Source organism: Tenrec ecaudatus, chromosome 3, assembly GCF_050624435.1.
Source record: "Tenrec ecaudatus isolate mTenEca1 chromosome 3, mTenEca1.hap1, whole genome shotgun sequence".
NCBI classification, from domain to species: domain Eukaryota; kingdom Metazoa; phylum Chordata; class Mammalia; order Afrosoricida; family Tenrecidae; genus Tenrec; species Tenrec ecaudatus.
This window is the reverse complement of record NC_134532.1, coordinates 206,174,644-206,192,399: the sequence shown is the minus strand read 5'-3', so window position 1 is coordinate 206,192,399 and position 17,756 is coordinate 206,174,644.

Here is a 17,756-nt window from a genome sequence, read left to right as displayed (position 1 = left end):
TAGTCTCCTCTTTCTCCCACAGGGCAACACAACAGACCCTGTGGTTAGCAGTCCAAAGCTGATTGGACAGCACCAGCATCACCCCTTAATACTGATGCACTTCATTTCTTAGGCTGTAGTGTCCACCTACCAGGAGCCTTAATTGGGTAGTAATTGTATACTGGGCTGCAATCCTCGTTAGCAGTTCAAAACCACCAGCCACTCTGTGGGAGAAAGGCGGGGCTTTCTATTCCAATAAACAGGTATAATCTTGGAAACCCACAGCGGCAGTTCTGCCCTGTCCTATAGGGTCTCTACAGGTTGGCAATAATTCGATGGCAGTGAGTTTAGTGATTTAAGAGTGTCTACCTAAGAAGCCTTAGTAACACGGTAGGGTAAACAAATGATTGTTAACCCAAGGTTGGTGATTCAAACTCACTGGCTGCTCTGTGGAGAAAGATGAGGCCGACTGCTTCCATAAAGATTTAAAAAACCCAAAATCCTACATGTCAGTTAACTGTGAGTCTGAATCAACTGTGGCAGTGGGTTTGGCTTCTGTTTCTTCCATTTTACAGCCAGCCTCTTAAGCCCCATATAGGATGGTAGACTATCCCTAGAATGCCTAACAAGGGGCATGGAAAGATCTTCCAATTCTGGTACCTGTATCAGAGTGACATCTCAGAATTTTGTTCTTTATATTCTTTATTTAACCACCCATTGAACATTGAGAAAAATGTAATTATATCGGTTACCATATACTTAATGAAGGCCGGGTAGTTGGACACACTATTAGTTATATTGGGAAGACTCAACTTTTAAACTCAAAGAATAACTAGTAAGTAAATTAAAGTAAGCATGTTTTAAAGGTTTTTTCTTTACAAAGTCATATATTTTTAGCACAACATATGAATTTAATACCATTTACCACTTATTTTCTCCTGCATCAAGCAGATAATCATAGGACCTGATCTATCATTACTCTTATTGTATCCACTTGAAATCACTCCCTCAGCCTAATGCATTATTTTCACTTTCATTTTCGGCCTTTTAATAAATTTTCAATGTATTATATACTCAGTGAAGGTAATTTGATCCAATTTAATCCAATTGCACGGTCAGTATCAAAGTCAAATGAAAAACATCATCCATAGCACTTAGAGGGGCTATATATCACCTAGGCCAATCTCCTAATCTGCAGATAGGGAAATTAAGGCCCCGATAGGATTAAAATAAATGATTTGGTCAGAGTGTATAAACGGCTGTACTCAAATCACTTTTTCCTGCCTCCCAATGTCTATTCTTTCGGTTCTAATAATGGCTACCATTTGTTGAGCACTTCTACACATTCTCTTAGTTTCCTTGTGTTGTTGTCACAGAAACAATGCAAGTGGGCGCCTTGATAAGAACAGAAGTGTATAGTCTCACGCAGTTCAGGAAGTTAAAAGTTTGAATTTAGGGCACCAGCTCTCAGGGGGCACTCTACCTTCTCTAGGGAAATTCTTCATTTTTCAGATTTTATTCCTCTGTTCCTTATTGATCTCCATGTCATTAACAGTCCCCCCCCCCATTTTTGCTTCTTTTTATATCTCAAAAGTGACTGACTTAAGGCATGCCATATGGCCTCCAAAACATGACCTTTTTGTCAGTTTTTCCTCCTTCGATGCCTTGTACCTTGCTCTGATGTTGGAAGGTCGGCCATCAGGTTTTCCAATGCCAGCAGGGTCACCCATGGTGGATGGCTTTCTCTGGCATTTCTGTACTAAGTACACATCTAGAAATATCGGAATGGAATGGAATGCATTCAAATGAATACCCTAGGCCTTAGTGAACTAAAGTGACTGATATTACCATTTTAAAGTCAGATAAACATATGGTTTACTATGCCAAATAAAATAAATAAACAGAAATGGTGTCATATCATAGTTAAAAGATACTTCTATGTCTATTCTAACGTGATGGGATAGTGTGCTAGGTTGGATTCTCTATAGGTGATATATTTGTTATAAAAAGAGAGATTTATATCAAGAAAAATGATTCACACCATTGTAGAAGAGGATAAATCCAGTCTGGCTCAAGTTCATGGGTCAGAAAAGCTCAAGGCTCTTCCTGAAACATACCCATAAAGAAGCCTGTACATAGACCAAGAGGCAGGTGTTTAAACGGAACACAGGGATACTGAATGTTTCAAAGTCAGAAAAGATGTGCATAAGGATTGTATCTTTTCATCACATTTATAAAATATGTATGATAAGCAAATACTTTTAAAAGCTGGACTATATGAAGAAGAATCAGGGTTAGAGGAAGATTTGCTCTGTCTGTAAACTGTAGATAACACAACTCTGCTTGCTGCAAGTGAAGAAGATTTTGAAGAGAGACTGAGAAGACTACATCCTTCAGTATGGATTGTATTTCAATATAAAGGAAACAAATATAGCCACAACTGGGCCAATCAACAACGGTATGATGAGTGGAGAACAGATTGAAGTTGTCAAAGATTTCAGTTTATTTGGATCCACAAGCCACACCCATACAATCAATAGTCGAGAAATCAAACGACCTATTCCACTGGGCAAAGCCCAAACCCCAAACAACATTTTAAAAGTGTTAAACAGCAAAGATGCCTCTTGTCTTGAGGTCTAAAGTGTGCGGTGGTAATTTCAGTGGACTCAAATGCACGTGAACGCAGAACAACGAATACAGAAGACCAAAGCAGAATCCATACCTTTGAATCATGGTGGGGGACTTCCAGAAGAACTAACAAATATGCCTGGGAAGAAGGATAGCCAACGGCTTTCTTTGAAGCAAGGACTGCAAGTCTTTATCTCGTGTACTTTGGACACGTTAGCAGCAAGAATCGGTTCATGGAGAAAGCCCTCGTGCTTGATCAGGTCTAACTCCAGGTCTTTGCACACGCCACTACAATATTTTCCTTTGTTTTCTTGAGGTCCTTTGGAAATCCTCTGGTCAGCGTTGACTCCCTCACTTCTGAAACCCTGTGGGGAATTCTTGCTTGTCCTTTGGGTTACCATAAATCCCAAAGACTCAAAGGAACACAATAATAAGGATAGTCTCCATAGTCTCTCCCCACCCCCAATCAATTTTCCGCTCTTAAAAATTTTCCCCTCTCTTTACTATTCCAACCATCTTTCTTCCTTTAACCACACAAGGAGAACAAAGGATAATTTATCCACAGTCTCTCAGTTTTGAAAAAAGAAGCAATAGGAAAGGGTGCATTATTTTCGACTTTCCAAACGTAAGAGCTGATGTGCAATGGCAAATCACGCTGGTGCTTTAATTCAACAAACAAAAGTAATAGGAAACAGATGATCCCATCTTGATGACAATGAGGGTACTACTGGGCTGAATGGAGTGAGGCGAGAATTTAACTGTTAGCATGTGCAAGAACTGCCCAGATAGGCTTACTGGGGACAGCAAGCAGCAGAGGAAGCAAGTAACCTGGACACAGCTCATGAAACAGTCCCATCCTGCTGTTGGGGGAATCTCACTTGCAGTGATAGGACGCGTGGTGATCCACCTTTCTTTCTAGAAGAAGCCAGCCTTGAGGGCACTCGCACGAGAGAATCCATCTTCACGTGTGCTTTTCTGTCAGTTTAAAAAGCAGCCGCTTTTCTGTTATGAATTCTTTGATCCCGGGGTTTCTTTTGGCATCCTGAAGATTATGCAAAAGTCGCTGCCCAGGCGACATTTCCATTTAAAACCCTCCTTGAGACAGATTCATAACAACAGAAAATTCCTCCCAAATGACAGCTGCTCAGGTTTGGATGTATCATGATATCCTCTATTAAAATGGATATACATATATCGAATGTGACAAATGTTTATTTTGAAAGTTTGGTATGATTGCAATTTATACGTGACTATACCATGCTGCTCATTTTCACAAAAACAGGTTCGACAACTTTTGCATTTGTATACACTGGATGATTTACTTTGAAAATGTAAATATTTAAGATGAACACCTGTCTTTGTTACATCATGCTGTAACAGGAATACCACGGTAAGGGACTTCTTTTCCTTTCTCACAGTTTAAGAGGCTGAAAGGACGTGTCAGGCTGCAGATCGAAGGGAGGGTCTTCTTTCGCTTGGTTCACGCTGAAGGAAGTTCTTGGTCTCTTTTCAGCTTCTGTCCCCTGGGGAGCACGTGGCCCCTGCCTTCCCCTCTGTGCTTGCTCACTTCATCTGTCCTTTTACTTCCCAAAAGAGACTGACTTAAGCCCCATCCTACACTAATTACCTGCTCATTCACCTAAGAGAGAAAACCCATTCCCAAATGGGATTATCACCTGAAGTACAGAGGTCAAGATTTACAACACAGCTTTCTTTGGGAGCGGGTGGGGCAATTTAATCCTGAACCATGCCTTATCATAACATGTCTCTTTTGGTGAGTAATACCTCACACTTAAAACTTCAGCAAACATCTTGGGCACTCCATGTTTGTCAAGTGTTAGACACTGTTGACATGGAGTTGATCGGAGCTCACAGACCTGATAGGACAGAGCAGGGCAGCTGCATTGAGTTTCCAAGGTTGCCATCTTTTATGGAAGCACGCTGTTGCACCTTTCACCTGCCGGGCGTCTGGTAGGTGGGCCTGTTCTCTTTTGGGTTAGCAGTTGAACACTTAACCACTGGGTCTTGGTATTCAGAGATAAAACACAGAATCTGATTTTGTGATCAGGCTGCATGTCTGTAATATCTGTTGGACAGCATTTGTTTATCTTCCTTTTTGGAAAATGTATCTCAATTTGTCCATTAAGACTACCCTCTTTCCTATTCTCAATTTACATACCTCCTATGGAATTAATTCCATCTTCTGACTTCAGCTCAGCACCACGTTACACAGGATTGACCAATTAGACTATGCCATTAGCTCGTGAGTAGGCATGTTTACCAGTCAGGGCCACGGCGGCACAGTGAAACACAATAGGGAGAGGCTTTCATTCTTCTTCCTTTTGGGGGGTTAAATGTGAATGATTGTCTGCTGGTACCCTTAAAATTCCCTTATGTGTTTGTCCTTGGATGTTAGAAGCATTGCATATGCATTTATAGATATAGCTTAATGCCCGGGTGCTTCAAAAAGTTCATGGGAAAATGGAAGGAAAAGCGAATGGACGCTTCCCACAGACCCCCTGACGCCCCTGTGCATGCATGCACTAAAACACACAAGTCACACACACGTCCTTGAACGAGGAAGAAGGGCTGGAGGACGCAGACAGTTTGTCTGTTTTGTGGAATGTTCCAGATCACTGGGATTAACCCTGAGAATAAGGATGGCATCTCTCGTCAGAAACTAAGGCAACTTCTCTGGATGGTTCTTTTCTCTTTTTCTTGCTATATTTTGTGATAACATTTCATTGCTTCTCAGATCTGCTTAGGGACCTTTGCAAAGTAAAGTGATCAGTCTTGGGGCGCATGTTTTAAAGCAAAAGACACATTAGCAACTGAAATCTTTAGTTAAGAAAAGATTTCAACAACAACCAAAAAAAAAAAAAAAACAAAGAAAAGATTTCAGCTAATCCTTTCACTGTAAAGTATTTTGGGAATAATCCATCTTCTCCTTTATTGTTTCTTTCTTCAGTATTTCTTTTATGTTAAAAATCTATTAATCTTGATCTTTCAAATTTCCTTCTTGGAGAGCAATAAGCAGTTCCACACCAGTCCTATCAAATTCTAAATTAAACATCTTTGCAATTAACATGATTTTCCACCGATTTCTTTTATTATATTGCTATTGTCAGGTGCCACAGAGTTGGTTCCCACTCATAGCGATCCTATCACAACAAAATGTGACACTGCCTGGTCCTGCACCATCCTTACAATTGTTTCTATGCCTGAGCGCACTGATGAAGCCACTGTGTCAATCCATCTCAATGGGGAATCTCCCTCTTTTTTGCCGCCTCTCTACTTTGCCAAGCATAATGCCCTTTTCCAGGGACTGGTCTCTCTTGACAAAATGTCCAGAGTATGTGAGATGAATACTCACCATCCTTAGCTCTAAAGATCACTCTGGCTGTTCCTCTTCCAAGACAAGTTTATTTGTCCTTTAAGCAGCCCATGGTACTTCGAATGCCATTCTCCAGCACCACAATTCAAGTACATCGATTCTTCTATGGTCTTCCGTAATTGATGTCCAGCATTCACAGACATATGATTCAATGGAGAATACCATGGCTTGGGTCAGGTGCACTGTAGTTCTCCAAGTAAGATCCTGGCTTTTCAATACTCTAAAGAGGTTACGTGCAATATATTTACCTAATGCAACATGTCTTTTGATCTCTTGACTGCTGCTCACACGTAGGAACAATTGTGAGGATGGCGAAGGACTGGGCCGTGCTTCATTCTGTTGTGCATAAGGTTGCTATGGGTTGGAGCTGACTAGAGGCCACCTAACAACAACCCTAACAGTAGAATCTTTATATTGTCTGTATGGATACTTGTGGATATCTTGAACTTTCCCTTTCCACAGAGAGCTACTGTGTCATCTCATTTCTCTTCCTCTCCAACAGGACATTCAACATAGACTTCACAGAAAGTCTTTCTTGTACAGTCTTGGCAAAGGCTGCAGGGAGAGAATGAAGTGAGAGCCAATCATACAGTCTACTCCAGGCATGAGGGGCCATGATTAATGCCAGAGATGTCCCGAGATTATTTTATTTCCTAGAGAGGAATAATCCTTCTTTGTTTTTCCAGGTAGATTTCTGGCTTCTGTTAAAGATCATATACAGTATAAGAAAAAAAAAATAAGCCCTGTCTAGAGAATAATGAAATGATATACTTGTTTCCAATAGTATCTTGTATAAAGCAAGAACACAATAAATGTTTGAATGAATAAATAAATGAATGATTGAATGAAATGAAACAGTTTTGCTTATTTTTTTAGAGGAACACTTGGAAGGATTTGGCAGTTTAATATTTATTTTTCTTTCTTTTTTTTCCTCCTCTCAGATAGCTCAGACAATTTCAGAGCCATATATGGAAATCTACCTTATCGTCCCTGTGTTCATTCTCCTATTAACTGAAGTTACTCAGTGAGAATATTGAATTTCCATCTATAGAATACATGGAAGATTGATTTAAAATTGTTTATTTTACTAAAAAATACTGCCATGCCAGATAACTTACTTGGATTTCATAGTACAGCTGTTTTAAAGAGCTTAAGTGGAAAATATTTAATATTGCCAAGACACTAAAATAACAAGTTTTTATCAGTCATCTCACTTTAAACGAAAGAAGACTCATCTGAAATACATGGAAAATCCCAGCCACAAAGGTGACCACGGTCTCTAACCCTTTGGAAGACAAGGTCCATTCGCTTCAATTTAAACCCTGATTTTCAAATAACGTTTTGCAGAATACTTTTCTTTTGTAAAAGATTTGAAGGCAATTATTGTTAGCTAGTCTAACTAGTACAGGTTTTATAAACTAGGAGTCTTGGTGCCAACCACAGTAGTTACACGTTGGGCTGCTAACTACAAAGCCAGCAGTTCAAAACCAACAGTGACCTTTCTACTCCTGTAAAGAGTTACAGGCTCAGAAATGCACAGTGGCAGTTCTCTATGGTTCTGTAGGGTCACTAAGGGTCAGCAAGCATCCCCTTGATGGTAGTGAGTTTGGGTGTTGAGTTTTGGAGGACTAGGGTATGAGCCTGACCTAAGCCATGGCATTTATGCTTTAATTATGTCCAATTTGCAACAATGAAAATACACCCTGTATATTAGCTCCATGTATCTTCTCAACAGGAATGTCTCACAGGGAGTGTGTGAGTGTCCTTCATAGACGTGTGAAAGCTGGACAATGAAGTTGGAAGCCCAAAGAATTAACTCATTTAATTATGGTGTTGATGAAGATTATTGAAGTGTACTATGGACTGCAGAATAAGAAATAATTTTTTTTCTTGCCATAGGTACAGTCAGACATCTCCTTCTTAGGATCAAAGATGATGAGACTTCTCACAAACTTTGGTCATGTGATCAGGAGAGACCAGCTCCTGGAGAAGGGCATGGTGCTTGGTGAAGTAGAAGCTCAATGAAGAGGAAGTCCTCAATGAGATGGGCTGGCCCAGTGGCTGCAACAAGTGGCTCAAACATGACAATTGTGAAAATGGTGCAGGGCGGTGTTTTCATTTGTTGTACATAGGGTGTCTATGAGTTTGAACTGGTTGGATGGCACCTAACAACCACAAAATAAGAAGTACATCTTATTAAAAATAGCTTGTTTGTTTAAGTTCTTTGACAAAGATGAAAAAAAAATTGGACCAGCACCATGGATGCCATTCACGAAAGGAGGCCAAAAGATTTAATAGTCTTGGTTCAATTACTGAAAGATTTTTAAATATAAAATAATTAATTTGGTAATGCAACAATTGAAGTTAAGGGAATATAAATCTACAAAGCAGTGGCAGCATTGCAATTATAAAATGGAAGGTTTAGTTTTGCCATTTTATTTATTTAAATCTGCTCTATCAGTTAGTGGAAGAATATCGAGGACCAATAAGGTCTAGAACAGTGGTTCTCAACCTGTGGGTCGCGACCCCTTTGGGGGGTCGAATGACCCTTTCACAGGGGTTGCCTAAACCATCAGAAAACACATATTTCCTATGTTCTTAGGAACCGAGACACCGCACCTCTATCCGTATCCCGTGGGTCTGCCTACACGCAGATATGCCCACATATGAGTACCCGGTATGAAAACTTAGCCATGCTACACCATGCTCCAAAACAAAATTTCATTTATTTGAAATTAGAAAATAGTTCACTATATATAATTACATATTGTCTTTGTGATTCATCACTATGCTTTGTAACAATGAAAATACATCCTGCATATCAGACATTTACATGACAATTCATAACAGTAGCAAAATGACATTTATGAAGTAGCAACGAAAATAATTTTATGGCTCGGCGGGGGGGGGGGGGTCACCACAACATGAGGAACTGAATGAAAGGGTGGTGGCCTTAGGAAGGTTGAGACCACGGCTCTAAGGAGCATTGTGGTTGTACTTCTTTCCAAGACAGAGCTTGTCAGTCCATGCAACTTTCCATTTTCTTCACCACCTCCATAATTCAAATGCACCAATTCTTCTTCAGCCTTCCTCATTCAGTGCTCAATTTTCACATGCATATGAGGTGACAGGAGACACCATGCGTTGGGTCGGGTGTACCTTAATCTTCAATGTAACATCCTTGCTTAGCAAGATCTTTTTTTCCCAATGCAGATTTACCCAGTACAATTGCTGCTTTCATGAACATTGAGTATTGATACAAGCAAGATGAAATCCTTGACAACTTCAATCTTTCCCCACTGATCATGATGCTATCTATTGGCCCAATCCTGATGAATTTTGGTCTTCTTTATGTTGAGTTGTAACCCACACCGAAGGATAATATCTTTGATCTTCATCATTAAGTGCTTCAATTCCTCCTCAGATTCAGCAAGCAAACCTGTGTCATTTGCATATTACAGGTTTTACTAAGCCTTCCTCCAATACTGATGCCACATTCTTCCTCATAGAAGCCAGTTTCTCTGATGATCTGCTAAGCAGACAGATTGAATAAGTGTTGTGAGAGGATGTAACCCTGGTACACATCTTCACTGATTTCAAACCCTGGAAGATTTCCTTGTTCTGTTCCCACAACTGCTTCTTGAACGATGTACAAGTTCCCCATGAGCGCACTGTAGCATTCTGGAATTCCTGTTCTTCATCATTTGTTATGATCCACACAGCAGAATGCCTTGGCATAGTCAATAAAACACAAGTAAATATCTTTTGGGGATTCTCTGCTTTGAGTCAAGATCTATCTGACACAACTATATCCCTTGTTCTACATCCTCTTCTGAATCCGTCCTGGACCTCTGGCCGCCCCATGTCAATGGACTGCTGCAACACTTGTTGGATGATCTTCTGAAAAAAATTATGTACATGTGATATAAATGGTGTTGCTATATAATTTGAACATTCTGTTGGATCACCATTTTTTGGAAACTCTTCTAGTTAGTTGGCCAGGTAGTTGTCTTCCAAATCTCCTGGCATAGACCAGTGAGTGTTTCCAGTGCTTCATCAGCTTGCTGAAACATTTCAATTGGTATTCCATCAATCTCTGGAGCTTTGTCTTTGGCCAATGCTTTCGTGCATCTTGAACTTCTTCCTTCAATAACATTGGTTCTTGCTTATATACTACTTGAAATGATTGCAAATCAACTAGTCCTTTTTGGTACAATGACTCTGTATTCTTTCCATTTTCTTATGATGCTTCCTGCATCATTCAATATTTTGCCCATGGATTCTTTTGATATTGAAACTTGATGCTTGAATTTTTTCTTTTTACAGAACTCAAAGACCCTACTTGCAGCAAAGTGGTTTATTAATGAAGAAACAGGGTACAATATGGGATCAGGGTCAACAAGGTCCAGCTCAGGATTAGTAAACATGAAAGAAACAGCTTCTTTCTTCAGTGCAGGACAGCCCTCTAGTTCTCTTTTGGTTGTGTAGGCCTTCTCTGGCCCTTTCAGAACAGGTTATCTGAGTTTTCTGAGAACTAGTTCTTCTTGGCCTTGTCATCTGTCTCCACTGACGGATGCTGGGCTCCTCCTTCTGGGCCTTTGTTGTCTCCACTGCTTCAACCTTTAATCAGTGTTACAGCTTCTTTAGGAGGCTCCTTGCCTCCTCTAACTGCTTCTTCTTTGTTCATTTCTGCTGCTTCTCTTCTTGTATCTTTCTGCCTGCAAACCTTTGTGGGGCTAGCTGCTTAGATACACAACGCTTTGTCATTACCACTCATGGCATGCTTGCAGGGGCCGAAAACGGACCCATCACCTCTTGGTAGGTCACAGGCACTTCATTTGCATACCAGGCAGTCCCTGGCCTGGTTTTAGCTGCTGATATTGAGCTTCTCAATTATGTCTTCCAAGATATAGTCCATTTGATTTCTGTGTATCCCATCTGGATAAGTTCATGTGTCTAGGCTCCTGTCTTGTTGAAAAATGGCATTTACTATGAACAAGTTGTTGATCTTATGAAATTAATCCATTGTGCATATGTAAGTTCAGGATAAAGCTGAAGAAAATTAAAACAAGTCCCTGAGAGCCAAAATAGAAACTTGAGTGAACCCCACCTGAATTTTGAGGCTATCTCAAGAATATATTTGAAGCACTGAACACAAATAACCTAAGACCCGATGCACTGTGGGGTGATATTAAGACCACCATTCATGAAGAAATAAAAAAATCATCAAGAAGACAGGAAAGAAAGAAAGAAAGGATAAAAGTGGATGTAAGAGGAGACTTTAAAACCTGCTTTTAACTGTAGAGTTGCTAAAGCAAATGGAAGAGAGGGTGAAGTCAAAGAGCTGCATAGAAAATTTCAAAGGGCAGCTCAAAACGAAAAGACAAAATTGTAATGAAATGTGTAAAGACCTAGAATTAGAAAAACAAACGGGAAAATGCACTCAGCATATCTTAAACCGAAAGAAGTGAAGAAAAAATATTCAAGCCTTGCGTTGCAATCTTGAAAGATTTCATGGGAAAAATATTGAATGGTGCATGAAACAGCATAGACATTTCACTATTTCAGGAGTTAGCATATAAGCAAGATCAATGGTGCTGAAGGAAGAAGTCCAAGGTGCACTAAAGGTATTCGCCAAGAACTAGGCTCTAGGAATCGGTGGATTGCCAATAGTCATGTTTCAGAAAGTTGACCAAGCACTGGAAACACTGACTTGTCTATGACAGGAAATTTGGAAGACACCTATTTGGAGCCAACTGACAGGAAACTGAAGAGGAATTGATGTATGTGAATGGTGGTGCTGGCAAAGAATATTCGAGAGTGCTGTGGACTACCAGAAGAACAAGCAGAGCCCAATGGAATGCTTAAAATATAGAACAATGTCTCTTCTCTCACACACCAGTACAATTTTGCTGAAGATCATCTAACAATAGTTCCAACAGTACATTAAATAAGAGACGTCATTGCTGATGTCAGATGGATCTTGGCTGAAAGCAGAGAGAACCAGAAAGATGTTTATTTGTGTTTTATTGAAAACACCAAGACATTCTAACTAGAATAGTTGGGTTAGATGAAGAAGAATGTGGCGTCAGTATTGGAGGATGGCTGATTAACAACCTGTGATATGCAGGTGACACCACCTTGCTTGCTGAAAGTGAGGAGGACTTGAAGCACTTGCTGATGAAGATCAAGGATTGCAGTCTTCAGTATGGATTACAACCCCATGAGTGTAAAGAAGACATAAATCCTCACAACTGAACCAAAAGGTAACAATGTAGATGGAGGAAATGTTGAGTTGTCAAAGATTTCCTCTTACTTGGATCCATCATCAGTGCTCATGGAAGCAGCAATCAAGAGATCATAAGACACATTGCCTTGGTACATCTGCGGCACAAGATCTCTTCAGAGTGTTGAAAACCAAGGATGTTACTTTGAGAACTAAGGTGCACCTGACCCAAGCCAGGGCATTTTCAATCGCCTCATATGTATGTGAAAGTTGGACATCAAATAAAGAAGACCAAAGAGGAACTGATGCCTTTGGGTTGTGGTGCTGCCGTAGAATATTGAAAGTACCATAGAATCCTAAAAGAACAAACCCGTCTGTCTTAAAAGAAATAGGACTAGAGTGCTCCTTAGAGGCAAGGATGGTGAAACTTTGTCTCACATGCTTTGGACATGTTTCCAGGAGAGACTAGTTCCTGGAGAAGGACATCATCTTAGGTAGACTAGAGGGGCAGAGAAGAAGAGGAAGATGGGTTGATAATGTGGCTTCAACAACAGGCGTATGAGGATGGCAGAGGACCGGGCAGTGATTTAGTCTCTTTTTCATAAAGTTGCCATGGGTCAGAACCAACTGGATGGTACCTAAGAACAACAACAGCCTGGGGGCCACCTTCACAGGCACTGGAGTTTTTCATCCATTGCTGTGGCCACTATGTATTTCAAGTGCTTAACAACCTAGTGAATCATCTTCCAACACTATTATCAAAAAATATTCTGTGGTGAGCCATAAGATTTTTATTGGCTAATTTTAAGAGCTGTATCATGAGCTCTTTCTTAATCTAGAAGCTCCACTGACATCTGTCTACCATGGGTAACCCTGCTGTTACTTGAAATACTGATGGCAAAACTTCCAGCACCATAGCTACACACAAGCCACCACAGTATGACACTTAGACAGATGGTAGTTTGGGAAGTTAGAGCACGTATATGCGTGGCGAGGTGTAGGAAGTGAGAATGTTAGCAGGGGAACGCTGGTGAAAATAGGAATATTGGGGTGAGGGTGGAGCAGAGTAAGGGTAGAGGGTATATTCACTCAGTTGACAGATATTTGTTGAATATGTGGTTGGCATACAATACACAACAGAAAGGAGTAGAGATTGTCCTTGCTCTAAGGGGCTTGCAGTATATTACTGATGTTAACAAGCAAACACAAGCACATTATTTTCCATCATGGAGAGTATTCTGGGAGAAATGCATGGGACAGGCAGGGGAACATAGGGAGACAGAATAGTAAACCTTCCTTACATGGCCACGTCACCACCCAGCGTTTCACTTCCACAAGGAGCTGGAGTCTTCCAGGTTTCCTATGAGGCCCAGAGATTTCTCAGAAGTTGAATCAGCTACTCAAATCTCTAGGCGCAAAACTGATGATGGAATCATGTTTGATTTGTTGATACGAATCTCCTCACACCTAGGCCATGCAGAATTGACCTCACTCATTCTGGGCAGGAGAATGGAGACCAAAAGAGTCAGCAGAACATTTGCACAGACTCATTACAGTCTTCCCTCCCCCTCAATTTTTTGTCACTCAAGGTTAAGATGCATCAAGGAAGGTAAACTTCTTTTAAAGCAGTTGGAGTTTCTTTCTTTAATTAAAATCATTGTATTAGGGTCTCTTACAGCTCTTCTCACAATCCATCCATCCATCCATCCACTGTGTCAAGCACATTTGTACATTTGTTGTCATTATCATTTTCAAAACATTTTCTTTTTACTTGATCCCTTGGTATTGGCTCCTCATTTTCCCCCTCCCTCCCTTACCCATCCCCCCTCTCTCATGAACCCTTGATCATTTATAAATTATTATTATTTTTTCATGTCTTACTCTACCCGATGTCTCCCTTTACCCACCTTTGTGTTGTCTGTGGCCCTGGGAGGTGGTTACATGTAGATCATTGTGATCGGTTCCCCTTTTATCCTCCCACCTTCCCTTATCCTCCTGATATGGCTGCTCTCATTATTAGTCCTGAGGTATTTATCTGTCCTGGAGGGAATTTCTTTAAAATGGTGTGAATTTCTTTTAAAATCATGAATTGCCTACAAGTTTTTCACATTCAGATGTTATTTACCTACAAAAACCTGTATTTGCAATAACAACTTTTTTTAAAAGGAAGGAACTGTAAGGATTTATAGGTGAATGGGATTTTATGCTTTAGAGATGAAGACAGTAATCCAGAATGTTCTTTCTCACCATGTATATCCTTTTAGAGATGCAGTCTCTCAGTATTGAGCCTTCCCAATCCCTCTTTCTCTTAGTGTCTTTTCTTTCTAGCATTTTCTGCAATCTGAATGTATCACATTATTTGTTTGGAAGTCTGTCGACTTCCTGATTCCACACAGCAAAATCCAAACTGTGGAAAACAGCAATGGAGGTGAACATCCCTGACCAGCTTTCGCCTCTCCTCTGCCAAGAGGCAGGGGGCAGCCATGTCTCCACGCTCCATTCCTGCTTACCTAGTCTGACATCAATCATTCCTCCCACACCACTCTTCATCTATTCTGGGCTCGACAGTTTGGTGCAACGGCCACACAGAACTCACAGACAACACTCACAGGTCAGCAGGTGTATTAGAGAAGTCGACAGGTTACCACAAGTCAGGATCAGCAAGTAGTAGATACAGTCATTGGTCTCTTCACTCAGGAGCCAAGTGTCTCCCTTCAGTTCTCAGTCAAGTGGTAGCCACGTCACTCTCTCGGGTCCTCAGTCCTGTGGCCACTGGAGAAGGTATCCCGTAGTCTCAACGTTGCTCCGCCGAGTCTCTGGCCTAAGTCTCGCGGCCTCTACTACTTGAGGCAGAGATCTTGAACATGCTCTTCCAAGGTCCTCAGGGTTTTCTCTCTCTGCTGCTGCTTCAAACATGGCTCATCCTGATGGCTAGGGGAGTGGCAATGAAAACTGACGAATGACCTCTATTAGTGTTACACATGCCCAGTTTGCATAGAGTCCCCCAATCATTGGGTGGGAGTGACAGAGACTTGGGTAGAAGATCCATATTTGAAAATTTTACTCCACCACATGCAGGCAGGGCCTGAAGAGCTCTCACAGCTGAATTCACAACACCTGGAGCATTTGCTGTGCAGTGCCTGTGCACAACAGACTGAAACCGTGCAGTCCTGTTTCATGAAGCAGAGGATGGAGAGTGGCACTCGTCTTTCTAGCTTGTCTACACCCAGTGAATTGTAGTTATTAGATGTCTTCAAGTTGGTCCAAACCCAGGCCTGGCAGTTACATAATCTCCTGTCAACTTGAGAAGGGGTGGAGTCTAGCCTGTCAATCAGACCATAGCCAATGAGGCCTCTGTGTAGGCATGACCTTCTCCTGTACTCCTCTCTGGAGGCAAGAGACACTTTCTGCTTTGTCTTCCGGATGACAAGCCATGTGGAGCTACACTGATGCAGCCAGAGCCCTGGAGCTGGAGGAGCCACATGTAGACCCATGCCAGTGCCCAGATGCTTCTACCACCACTGGATCCACAAGACTTTCCACCCACTAGCCTATGATCTTCCTGCATTCAGCGTCATTGCATGTGTTGCATGAGTCTGAAGAGGAATCTATAGACTGGTATTAGTCATATGGGCTAATATCACACTTAAGGACTGGGCTGAGATGTTTTCTTAATGTACAACTATGCTTTGATATAAAGTTCTCTCTAACACACATTTGAGTGCTCTAGATCTGTGCCTCTGGTCAACCAGGACTAACACAGCATCTGTCTTGCCACATCCTCACACTGGTTATTATGTTTTGCCGCTGTGAAAATTCGTTTCTTTAAAACTTCCTCTTTTGCGCTGACCCTTCACTGTGCCAAGCATGATATCTGTCTCCAGGGTCTCATCTTTACGTGAGATGAATCCCATCCTCACTTCTCAGGAGCGTTCTGGACATCCTACTTACAAGACAGAGCTGTGTGTTCTGCTGGTGCGCACGGTATTCGTCACCAACACCATACATATGGCAGTGACCTCCATTCTTCTTCAGTCTCCCTTCTTCATGGCCACCTTTCTTGTGCCTATCAGGTGATGGAAGTTACCCATTTTTTGAGGACTCAAAATGACATCTTTTAAAACTTGTTATCTTTTTAACATTTTAAAGAGGTCTTGTGCAGCAAATGTGCCCAATGCAATATGTCGTCTCATTTCTTGACTGCTGCTTCCAGGGCATCGATATTGTGGACCCAGGTCAAACGGGATCCTCGACAACCAGTTCACCATGAACTTCAGCCCAGCTACGAAGATTTTTGTTTATCATGGCACACAGTAAATACTCAGTAAATCTTTACTAGATCAATGGAAGGGTGAATGGAATCCAAGAACAGAGTACTGTTTTAAATGAATAGCTTCTTTAGTGCACAACGCTGGTTCCTAAGAGGCCGCGGTGAACGAGATTCGGGATTCCCATGCCTCCAGGCTGCAAAGCTACTTCACCGTCTCTGACAGCAACCCTTCCCTCTGCCCGCAGCCCTCTTCCTTCTCCTGCGCACTTCAGTCATCCGCTGCAACAGCTCACAGAACTTGAGAACTGTATTTACAGTGGAGTGACTTATTTGGAAGTAATAGACTACAACTTGGGACCAGGATCAACTTGGAAGTAATAGGATACAACTCAAGACACAGAACACAGTTCATCCATCAGGACAGCTTCCAACTAGCACAGTTACCTTGGCTGTTCTCGGCTGTGCTGGCAAGCCCTTCGCTCAGCTGTGCAAGGCAGGCTGTCGCCGCGCTGCCAGAGGGCCTGCACAGCGTCTGAGGCTTCTGCTCTGTCACTGGGCCTTGCTGGGCCTCGCCTCTGCTACTGGGCCTCACTTTCCTTGTATTGTTCCTGGGCCTTTACCCTGCTTGGATTCATGTTACAGCTCAATTGGTCCCACCAATGAGTGTCCACAGGTATCCTGTACTGCCAGACTTTTGCCCCCAAATAGTGCTTCTCTCTCTCTCTCTCTCTCTCTCTCTCTCTCTCTCTCTCTCTCTCTCTCTCTCTCTCTCTCTCTCTCTCTCTCTCTCTCTCTCTCTCTCTCTTTCTCTGCAGGAAGCACCACCTGCATCTTACTCATGTCACATGCATATGAGGTGATTGAAAATACTATGGCTTGGATCAGGCACACTTTAATCTTCAAATTGGTAGTTTCACTTTTGAGCACTTTAGAGAGATCTTGTGCAGCAGATGCAGCCTTTGCAATTTCTCCTTTGATTTCAGGGCTGGCGGCTCATTGTCGATCCAAGTTCAACGAAATCCTTGGGAAAGCCAGTCTTTTCCTTGTTTATTGCCATGTTGCTTCTTGTTCCATTTGTGAAGAATTTGGTTTTCTTTATATCCACAGGTAATTTGTACCGAAGGCTGTCATCTTCAGTCGTCCTCTGCAAGTGCCTCCAGTCTGCTTCCCTCTCTGCAAGCAAGTTTGCATCATCTGCAAATCGCAGGTTTATGAGACGTCCTTCAATTCTGGGGCCACATTCTTCTTCAGCTAGTCCA